The sequence below is a fragment of the Entelurus aequoreus genome, linkage group LG10 (assembly GCF_033978785.1).
Source record: "Entelurus aequoreus isolate RoL-2023_Sb linkage group LG10, RoL_Eaeq_v1.1, whole genome shotgun sequence".
NCBI classification, from domain to species: Eukaryota; Metazoa; Chordata; class Actinopteri; order Syngnathiformes; family Syngnathidae; genus Entelurus; species Entelurus aequoreus.
In genome coordinates, this window is record NC_084740.1 from 80,177,946 (window position 1) to 80,189,606 (window position 11,661).

The following is an 11,661-nucleotide window of genomic DNA, read 5'->3' on the forward strand; positions in this document are numbered from 1 at the left end:
ACCATCCTCTCACTTTTCATGTCTAGTTAGGTATTCAGGTAATTATATTACAAACACATGGGACAGAAATACTAAATTGTAATTTTGCTGTTAAGTTACAGTTTGCAGGTTGTACTTTGGCAAGCGGGTGTGTTGACAGAAGTCACCATCCTCTCACTTTTCATGTCTAGTGAGGTATTCAGGTAATTATATTACAAACACATGGGACAGAAATACTAAATTGTCATTTTGCTGTTAAGTTACAGTTTGCAGGTTGTACTTTGGCAAGGAGGTGTGTTGAAAGAAGTCACCATCCTCTCACTTTTCAAGTCTAGTTAGGTATTCAGGTAATTATATTACCAACACATGGGACAGAAATGCTAAATTTTAATTTTGCTGTTAAGTTACAATTTTCAGGTTGTACTTTGGCAAGGAGGTGTGTTGACAGAAGTCACCATCCTCTCACTTTTCATGTCTAGTTAGGTATTCAGGTAATTATATTACAAACACATGAGACAGAAATACTAAAGTGTCATTTTGCTGTTAAGTTACAGTTTGCAGGTTGTACTTTGGCAAGGGTGTGTGTTGACAGAAGTCACCATCCTCTCACTTTTCATGTCTAGTTAGGTATTCAGGTAATTATATTACAAACACATGGGACAGAAATACTAAATTGTAATTTTGCTGTTAAGTTACAGTTTGCAGGTTGTACTTTGGCAAGGAGGTATGTTGACAGAAGTCACCATCCTCTCACTTTTCAAGTCTAGTTAGGTATTCAGGTAATTATATTACAAACACATGGGACAGAAATACTAAATTGTTATTTTGCAGTTAAGTTACAGTTTGCAGGTTGTACTTTGGCAAGGAGGTATGTTGACAGAAGTCACCATCCTCTCACTTTTCATGTTTTGTTAGGTATTCAGGTAATTATATTACAAACACATGGGACAGAAATACTAAATTGTCATTTTGCCGTTAAGTTACAATTTTCAGGTTGTACTTTGGCAAGCAGGTGTGTTGACAGAAGTCACCATCCTCTCACTTTTCATTTCTAGTGAGGTATTCAGGTAATTACATTACAAACACATGGGACAGAAATACTAAAGTGTCATTTTGCCGTTAAGTTACAGGATGGGGTGAGGGTCACCACTTTGATAATTGTTGAACAGTTTAAGAAAAACCTTTATCAAGCAGCTATTGCAAGGAATTTAGGGATTTCACCATCTACGCTCCGTAATATCATCAAAGAGTTCAGAGAATCTGGAGAAATCACTGCACGTAAGCAGCTAAGCCCGTGACCTTCCATCCCTCAGGCTGTACTGCATCAACAAGCCACATCAGTGTGTAAAGGATATCACCACATGGGCTCGGGAACACTTCAGAAACCCACTGTCAGTAACTACAGTTGGTCGCTACATCTGTAAGTGCAAGTTAAAACTCTCCTATGCAAGGCGAAAACCGTTTATCAACAACACCCAGAAACGCAGCCGGCTTCGCTGGGCCTGAGCTCATCTAAGATGGACTGATACAAAGTGGAAAAGTGTTCTGTGGTCTGACGAGTCCACATTTCAAATTGTTTTTGGAAATATTCGACATCCTGTCATCCGGACCAAAGGGAAAGCGAACTATCCAGACTGTTATCGACGCAAAGTGTAAAAGGGGTTGGGTGGGGCATTGGGGGGTGTATATTGTAGCATCCCGGAAGAGTTAGCGCTGCAAGGGGTTCTGGGTATTTGTTGTGTTGTGTTACGGTGCGGACGTTCTCCCGAAATGCGTTTGTCATTCTTGTTTGGTGTGGGTTCACAGTGTGGCGCATATTTGTAACAGTGTTAAACTTGTTTATACGTCCACACTCAGTGTGACCTGTATGGCTGTTGACCAAGTATGCCTTGCATTCACTTGTGTGTGTGAAAAGCCGTAGATATTATGTGACTGGGCGCTCTTAGACTTAGACTTAGACAAACTTTAATGATCCACAAGGGAAATTGTTCAACACAGTAGCTCAGTTACAATGATGGAAAGGACAATGCAGGTATAAATAGACTAATATAGCTATAAAAAATCTAACATATATACAAATATATACATAATATGTGTACAAAGTCATTTATATACAGATATATTATATTATGTCTATAACATATATGCTCTGTACTTCTTTGTGTACACAGCGGCGTTACAAAAAGCCAACCTATACCGATAATTTCCGATATTACATTTTAAAGCGTTTATCGGCCGATATCGGCAGTCCAATATCGGACATCTCTAATTATGGATAAACGTCCAAAGTCTGTGCAACATAAAGGATTGAAGTGAAGGCACCTACTGTATTCCGCTAACTACTAGCGCAGCCTTTAATGGCATCCCGACACAGGAAGTAGACGGGGGGCTCCCACATCAGGCATTCCGTTAATTCGACCCAAGGCGCCGGAACGCCAAAAGCACTTAGCCTATGCTAAGGATTAATGACGGCCATCTAAAACAATTTGGGAGCCAATCAGTTGGAGCGAGGAGGGTGAATCTAATATGATAATTTATCTGCATCAACGCCTGGCGGGAGGGCGGGGCGATGCTAATTGCGCGACCCTTACCTAGGCGAGCGGATGCACACAGCTGGACGCGCCGCCGCCATTAGGCAACTTTGGAGGGGACTTTTGCTGCAGCGACTTCGCCTTGGAGGGCGATTGCGAGTCAACCCCCCCACCCCCGTCCCCCCCATGCATGCCAATTTCCATAATGTGCCCACCTCCGATGACATGACAGCAAGACGCAAATAAGTGCTATCACACGGAGATGCAATGTGGTCGCGAGCCCCGCCCCCCGCGCCACGCCGCACGATCTCGGGGGGGGCATTTTAGCCGCTGTGTAACATCGCTTACGCAGCTCCGACAATAGTCTGTTAATTGATTCGTTTAATTAGCCCGGAGATGGAGCTAGCGTCCCATCCTGTCATCCCGTATCGGAGGGGGTCTGAGGCTGCCAGCCACTTAGCCCGGCCCAGTCAGACCTCCATTAAAGTGTAATTATATGTAAATGTAAGCTGCTTTCTTACCGTTTTCACAAAGGGCATTTCATAAACGCCATATAGACACATTATAGACTAAATGACTTGTGCAAGACAAACAGTACAAGTGGAGATCATGAAATTACAACGACATCGGTTGGGGAAAAGTGCGCACAAAAGCCGCATGAGGATACCTTACTCGACCTTTGCATTAAAATAATCTTCATCGTATGAAAACTGAACAACCGACCACAGAACTTTCCTCCAGAAGGTCTTATCTTGGTCCATCCCAGCCGAGTCATACCAAAGACTATAAAAATGGGACCCGTAACCTCCCTGCTTGGCACTCAGCAACAAAGGGTTGGAGTTGGGGGTTAAATCACCAAAAATGATTCCCGGGCGCGGCGCCGCTGCTGCCCACTGCTCCCCAAGGGGATGGGACAAAATGCAGAGGACAAATTTCACCACATCTAAGTGTGTGTGTGACAATCATTGGTACTTTAATCTTTAATCTTAATGTGATGTCCGATGAAACAAACGTTGAGAAGAATTTGGAGATGGCAAAAAGCCGCTGCCTGCACTGCAAAAAGTCAGTGTTCAAAAACAATAAAAATGAGGGGTATTTTATTTGAACTAAGCTAAATTATCTGCCAATAGAACAAGAAAATTTGGCTTGTCGAGACTTTCCAAAACAAGTCAAATTAGCTAACTTCAATGAACCCAAAAATAGCTTAAAATAAGTATATTCTCACTAATAACAAGTGCACTTTTCTTGGTATAAAAAAAAAAAAAAGACCTATTTGCTCAATATGTTGAAAAATATTCTTAAAATGAAGTAAATGCTAGTGCCATTATCTTGACATAATGATATGCACATTTCTTGAAACCAGCAAACTTATACTAAAAACTCATTTATTGTTCTTAATGGAAAGGCAAAAAGGCAACGCTCAGGCAAATCATATTGTCTAAACATGCATTTTTCCATGGATAACATGACATCATCGCGCCAAGTGCGTGCTCTTTCAGTCAATTAGTGCGCATATATACAGCCCGGCCCCCGGACAAACAAAATTGTATTATAATTTTGAAGAATTTATCTGAATGTGCATGAACTGTTTCTGTTCAAAATGGTTAGAAATGTGAAATGTTGAAATATTAACTGTCAGTTTACTGTACTGTGCCAACTGTACTACTATATGAGTACGTGTTTTCTATTGTTTCATTGGAAATAAAACAGCAAAGTCCATTTGGCTGTCATCTGTTTTAATTATGAGACACAATTGTGTCAAAGTCATGATTTTTTTATTTCATGCTTGAAATAAGAAATGATGACTTTAAAAAAGTAGTTTTCTACTTGTGAGTGTTGATGACACAACAGTTGATATTCTAGTTTCAAGCATGTTTTACTCAATATAGGTCATCAAATCTCAGCAACAAGCTGTAATATCTTACTGACATCCTTTAGGACCAAAACAAGTAAAACATAAAATATGCTTAGTGAGAAGAATGATCTTATCAGACAGAAAATAAGCAAGTATCACCCTTATTTGAGATATTTCATCTTACTTAGATTTCACTTTTTGCAGTGTGACCAGAGCTCAGAAAATCTGCAAAGACTCCTCCCACCCCCACCAAGGACTGTTTTCGCTGCTGGACTCTAGAAAGAGGTTCCGCAGCCTCCGAAGCAGAACCTCCAGGTTCTGTAACAGCTTCTTCCCTCAGGCCGTAAGACTCTTGAACGCATCATAATAATCCCCTCAACTCCCCCAAAATGGATTAACTCGCAGTTCCATTTATACAAAACAGGCCCAGAGCATATTACCACCGCCATGCTTAACGGTAGGAATGGTGTTCCTGGGATTAAAGGCCTCACCTTTTCTCCTCCAAACATATTGCTGGGTGTTGTGGCCAAACAGCTCCATTTTTGTTTCATCTGACCACAGAACTTTCCTCCAGAAGGTCTTATCTTTGTCCATGTGATGTCAGATGAAACAAAAATGGAGCTGTTTGGCCACAATACCCAGCAATATGTTTGGAGGAGAAAAGGTGAGGCCTCTAATCCAGGAACACCATCCCTACCGTTAAGCATGGTGGTGGTAGTATTATGCTCTGGGCCTGTTTTGTATAAATGGAACTGCTGCTTTACACCAGGGGTCACCAACCTTTTTGAAAGCAAGAGCTACTTCTTGGGTAGTGATTAATGCGAAGGGCTACCAGTTTGATACACACTTCAATAAATTGCCAGAAATAGCCAATTTGCTCGATTTACCTTTAACTCTGTGTTATTATTAATAATTAATGATATTTACACTTAATTGAACGGTTTAAAAGAGGAGAAAACATGAAAAAAATGACAATTAAATTTTGAAACATAGTTTATCTTCAATTTCGACTCTTTAAAATTCAAAATTCAACCGAAAAAAAGAAGAGAAAAACTAGCTAATTTGAATCTTTTTGAAAAAATTAAAAAAATAATTTATGGAACATCATTAGTAATTTTTACTGATTAAGCTTAATTTTAGAATTTTGATGACATGTTTTAAATAGGTTAAAATCCAATCTACACTTTGTTAAAAAGCTATATTTCTAACAAAGACAAATCATTATTTCTTCTAGATTTTCCAGAACAAAAATTTTAAAAGAAATTCAAAAGACTTTGAAATAAGATTTAAATTTGACCGTACAGATTTTCTAGATTTGCCAGGACAACTTTTTTTAATTTTAATCATAAGTTTGAAGAAATATTTCACAAATATTCTTCGTGGAAAAAACAGAAGCTAAAATGAAGAATGAAATTAAAATGTATTTATTATTCTTTACAATAAAAAAAATAAATTTACTTGAACATTGATTTAAATTGTCAGGAAAGAAGAGGAAGGAATTTAAAAGGTAAAAAAGGTATATGTGTTTAAAAATCCTAAAATCAGTTTTAAGGTTGTATTTTTTCTCTAAAATTGTCTTTCTGAAAGTTATAAGAAGCAAAGTAAAAAAATGTATGAATTTATTTAAACAAGTGAAGACCAAGTCTTTCAAATATTTTCTTGGATTTTCAAATTCTATTTGAGTTTTGTCTCTCTTAGAATTAAAAATGTCGAGCAAAGCGAGACCAGCTTGCTAGTAAATAAATACAATTTAAAAAATAGAGGCAGCTCACTGGTAAGTGCTGCTATTTGAGCTATTTTTAGAACAGGCCGGCGGGCTACTCATCTGGTCCTTACGGGCTACCTGGTGCCCGCGGGCACCGCGTTGGTGACCCCTGCTTTACAGAGAGTAAATGGGATAATGAAAAAGGAGGATTACCTCCAAAACCTTCTTGAGGAAAGTTCTGTGGTCAGTTGTTCAGTTTCCATATGATTAAGATTTTTTTTAGTACAAAGGACAACTAAGGTATCCTCATACAGCTTTTGTGCGAATTTAGAGGCGCACTTTTTCCAACCGATGTCGGTCTAATTTTATGATCTGCCAATGGAACTGGTGCTTTACAGAGAGTAAATGGGACAATGAAAAAGGAGGATTACCTCCAAATTCTTCAGGACAAGCTAAAATCATCAGCCCGGAGGTTGGGTCTTGGGCGCAGTTGGGTGTTCCAACAGGACAATGACCTCAAACACACGTCAAAAGTGGTAAAGGAATGGCTAAATCAGGCTGGAACAGGGTAGGGCAATTCATTTTTACCGGGGGCCGCATGAGCAACCCGAGCACTGCTGGAGGGCCACATCGACAATATTTCAATTAAATTTTGCTCAATATTATTTTTGATATATATACCGTAAGATAAATAATAATAATAATAATAATAATACTTTCATTTAACCTAACTTAACTTTATACCATAAGCACTGCTTTGGAAATCATTTGTACCCCTTTCAGAGATCACATTTAGTTCCCCTTCAACATCCTCATGTTGCACAATGAAATGTAAAATTAACATTAATAATAAATGACAGTAAAATAAGCACACGTATGACTGAGGAGTCATAGTGTAACTTTGTGTGGCGTTTGAGTTGTCCGACTTTTTGTGTGGCCATAAACGCACCAGTGGTTGAGTGGTATGCGTGTTGGTGACAGATGACAAGTTGGTTTTGGTCTGGTTTGTACGGCAGAAAATGACTAGTTTTTCCAGATAGAAGTGTTTTACTCATGTTTTTGGTGTGGTTATGTCCGAATATAAACAGCTTTGTTCAATAAAGTGATCGATATAATTCCTGTCCTCGAAGCATCTCGATAGACGTTACAATAATTGAACGGTGTTCAATTGAACGGTGTTGACGAACACCGTTAGGGCCGCTTGTTGTCACTGTCACTCAGAGTTGCATTGCAAAATTACACAGAATAAATGTGTTTATTTTGTTTAGAATTCAGATGGGATTTGATTTGGTGCGCGGCATATATTTGCTGCGCGCAGAGGACGCTTGAGCAGTGCGCAATTGCGCAGGCGCGCACCTTAGAGGGAACGTTGCTTGGCAGTCCATGTCTTGTTGAAAACACGCCATTCCTCATCAACTTTTCTCTTTTTAGCGTCTCGGGTGTAAACCGTGCATCACTTGTCGCTGCATGTGCACCTTCACTCGCAGGTTACACACGGACATACGCCCATAAATAACACTTTTCAAAATAAAAGCAGCACAGTTGTATTGCGCGCACGACATAGATGTTTTTTCAACTTTATTTTGTAATTTGTGATGGCAGCTGTTCACATTCACTCACAATCACGCACGCGCATATACGTGGAATTTATTTTGTAATTTATGATTGGCCTCACGCGGGCCAGACAGGGACGCACAAAGGGCCGGATGTGGCCCGCGGGCCGCAGAATGCCTAGATCTGGGCTAGAATGAAGGTTTTACAACGGCCTTCCCAAAGTCCTGACTTAAACGTGTGGACAATGCTGAAGAAACAAGTCCATGTCAGAAAAACGACAAATTTAGCTGAACCGCACCAATTTTGTCAAGAGGAGTGGTCAAGTGGTCAAGCAGAAGCTTGTGGGTGGCTACCAAAAGCGCCTTATTGCAGGTAAACTTGCCAAGGGACATGTAAGCAAATATTAACATTGCTGTATGTCAGGGGTCACCAACGCGGTGCCTGCGGGCACCAGGTCGCCCGTAAGGACCAGATGAGTAGCCCGCTGTCCTGTTCTAAAAATAGCTCAAATAGCAGCACTTACCAGTGAGCTGCCTCTATTTTTTAAATTGTATTTATTTACTGGCAAGCTGGTCTCGCTTTGCCCGACATTTTTAATTGTAAGAGAGACAAAACTCAAATAGAATTTGAAAATCCAAGAAAATATTTGAAAGACTTGGTCTTCACTTGTTTGAATAAATTCTTTTTTTTTTTTTACTTTGCTTCTTATAACTTTCAGAAAGACAATTTTAGAGAAAAAAATACAACCTTAAAAATGATTTTAGGATTTTTAAACACATATACCTTTTTACCTTTTAAATTCCTTCCTCTTCTTTCCTGACAATTTAAATCAATGTTCAAGTAAATTAATTGTTTTTATTGTAAAGAATAATAAATAAATTTTAATTTAATTTTTCATTTTTAGCCTCTGTTTTTTCAACGAAGAATATTTGTGAAATATTTCTTCAAACTTATTATGATTAAAATTCAAAAAATTATTCTGGCAAATCTAGAAAATCTGTAGAATCAAATTTAAATCTTATTTCAAAGTCTTTTGAATTTCTTTTAAAATGTTTGTTCTGGAAAATCGAGAAGAAATAATGATTTGTCTTTGTTAGAAATATAGCTTGGTCCAATTTGTTATATATTCTAACAAAGTGCAGATTGGATTTGAACCTATTTAAAACATGTCATCAAAATTCTAAAATTAATCTTAATCAAGAAAAATGACTAATGATGTTCTATAAATTCTTTTTTTAATTTTTTCAAAAAGATTCGAATTAGCTAGTTTTCTCCTCTTTTTTTCGGTTGAATTTTGAATTTTAAAGAGTCGAAATTGAAGATAAACTATGTTTCAAAATTTAATTGTCATTTTTTTCCTGTTTTCTCCTCTTTTAAACCGTTCAATTAAGTGTAAATATCATTAATTATGAATAATAACATAGAGTTAAAGGTAAATTGAGCAAATTGGCTATTTTCGGCAATTTATATAGGTGTGTATAAAACTGGTAGCCCTTCGCATTAATCACTACCCAAGAAGTAGCTCTTGCTTTCAAAAAGGTTGGTGACCCCTGCTCTATGTATACTTTTGCTCACATTTTCAGTAGACTCATAATAAATTCATAAAAGAAGCAAACTTCATGAATGTTTTTTGTGAGCAACAAGTATGTGCTCCAATCACTCCATCACAAAAAAATAAGAAATGATTGGAAACTCAAGACAGCCATGACATGATGTTCTTTAAACGTTTGACCACGACTGTATATCCATTTAATCTGTTCCACACACCCCAAAATATGAACACTAATCCCATTTTAGAGAGAAGAGTTTGTTTTTACATGCAGGAAATAAAGCAAAATTACTAATATATGAACATTTAACATGTTTACCTTTTTGAAGCTTCCTGTTGGCGAAGACGGCGATGAGGGGAGGGCCGAGCCACACGTACGGTCTCACTTTCTTCATTGAAGTGCTGGCACTTGCAACTTTCTTTGGCCCCATGGCTTTATTTTCTATATGGAAAAAAAAAAAAAAGAATACCAAGACTGAGTGGCCAAGGTGTGGGATTCTTTGTTAGGGCAGATGATTCTGCCAAATGGTACACAGGACATAATATTGTGAGAGTCCAGTCCATAGTGGATCTAACATCATAGTGAGAGTCCAGTCCATAGTGGATCTAACATAATAGTGTGAGAGTCCAGTCCATAGTGGATCTAACATAATAGTGTGAGAGTCCAGTCCATAGTGGATCTAACATAATAGTGAGAGTCCAGTCCATAGTGGATCTAACATCATAGTGAGAGTCCAGTCCATAGTGGATCTAACATAATAGTGTGAGAGTCCAGTCCATAGTGGATCTAACATAATAGTGTGAGAGTCCAGTCCATAGTGGATCTAACATAATAGTGAGAGTCCAGTCCATAGTGGATCTAACATAATAGTGAGAGTCCAGTCCATAGTGGATCTAACATAATAGTGTGAGAGTCCAGTCCATAGTGGATCTAACATAATAGTGTGAGAGTCCAGTCCATAGTGGATCTAACATAATAGTGAGAGTCCAGTCCATAGTGGATCTAACATAATAGTGAGAGTCCAGTCCATAGTGGATCTAACATAATAGTGTGAGAGTCCAGTCCATAGTGGATCTAACATAATAGTGTGAGAGTCCAGTCCATAGTGGATCTAACATAATAGTGAGAGTCCAGTCCATAGTGGATCTAACATAATAGTGAGAGTCCAGTCCATAGTGGATCTAACATAATAGTGTGAGAGTCCAGTCCATAGTGGATCTAACATAATAGTGTGAGAGTCCAGTCCATAGTGGATCTAACATAATAGTGTGAAAGTCCAGTCCATAGTGGATCTAACATAATAGTGTGAGAGTCCAGTCCATAGTGGATCTAACATAATAGTGAGAGTCCAGTCCATAGTGGATCTAACATAATAGTGAGAGTCCAGTCCATAGTGGATCTAACATAATAGTGAGAGTCCAGTCCATAGTGATCTAACATAATAGTGTGAGAGTCCAGTCCATAGTGGATCTAACATAATAGTGTGAGAGTCCAGTCCATAGTGGATCTAACATAATAGTGTGAAAGTCCAGTCCATAGTGGATCTAACATAATAGTGTGAGAGTCCAGTCCATAGTGGATCTAACATAATAGTGAGAGTCCAGTCCATAGTGGATCTAACATAATAGTGAGAGTCCAGTCCATAGTGGATCTAACATAATAGTGAGAGTCCAGTCCATAGTGGATCTAACATAATAGTGTGAGAGTCCAGTCCATAGTGGATCTAACATAATAGTGAGAGTCCAGTCCATAGTGGATCTAACATAATAGTGAGAGTCCAGTCCATAGTGGATCTAACATAATAGTGAGAGTCCAGTCCATAGTGGATCTAACATAATAGTGAGAGTCCAGTCCATAGTGGATCTAACATAATAGTGTGAGAGTCCAGTCCATAGTGGATCTAACATAATAGTGAGAGTCTAGTCCATAGTGGATCTAACATAATAGTGAGAGTCCAGTCCATAGTGGATCTAACATAATAGTGAGAGTCCAGTCCATAGTGGATCTAACATAATAGTGAGAGTCCAGTCCATAGTGGATCTAACATAATAGTGAGAGTCCAGTCCATAGTGGATCTAACATAATAGTGAGAGTCCAGTCCATAGTGGATCTAACATAATAGTGAGAGTCCAGTCCATAGTGGATCTAACATAATAGTGTGAGAGTCCAGTCCATAGTGGATCTAACATAATAGTGAGAGTCCAGTCCATAGTGGATCTAACATAATAGTGAAAGTCCAGTCCATAGTGGATCTAACATAATAGTGACAGTCCAGTCCATAGTGGATCTAACATAATAGTGTGAGAGTCCAGTCCATAGTGGATCTAACATAATAGTGTGAGAGTCCAGTCCATAGTGGATCTAACATAATAGTGAGAGTCCAGTCCATAGTGGATCTAACATAATAGTGTGAGAGTCCAGTCCATAGTGCACCAGTAATAAAACATGGTAACACTTTAGTATGGGGAACATATTCACCATTAATTA

At 38.5% G+C, this 11,661-nt stretch overlaps 1 long non-coding RNA gene across 1 annotated transcript in view; it reads right to left on the reverse strand.

Annotated features, from left to right (window-relative positions):
* Positions 1–11,661, reverse strand: part of LOC133658128 (uncharacterized) — an 89,068-nt gene that overhangs the window by 29,066 nt on the left and 48,341 nt on the right. Inside the window, exon 2 of the long non-coding RNA XR_009827400.1 lies at positions 9,493–9,615. This is a non-coding gene — a long non-coding RNA (uncharacterized LOC133658128). The remainder of the gene's footprint in view (positions 1–9,492; positions 9,616–11,661) is intronic.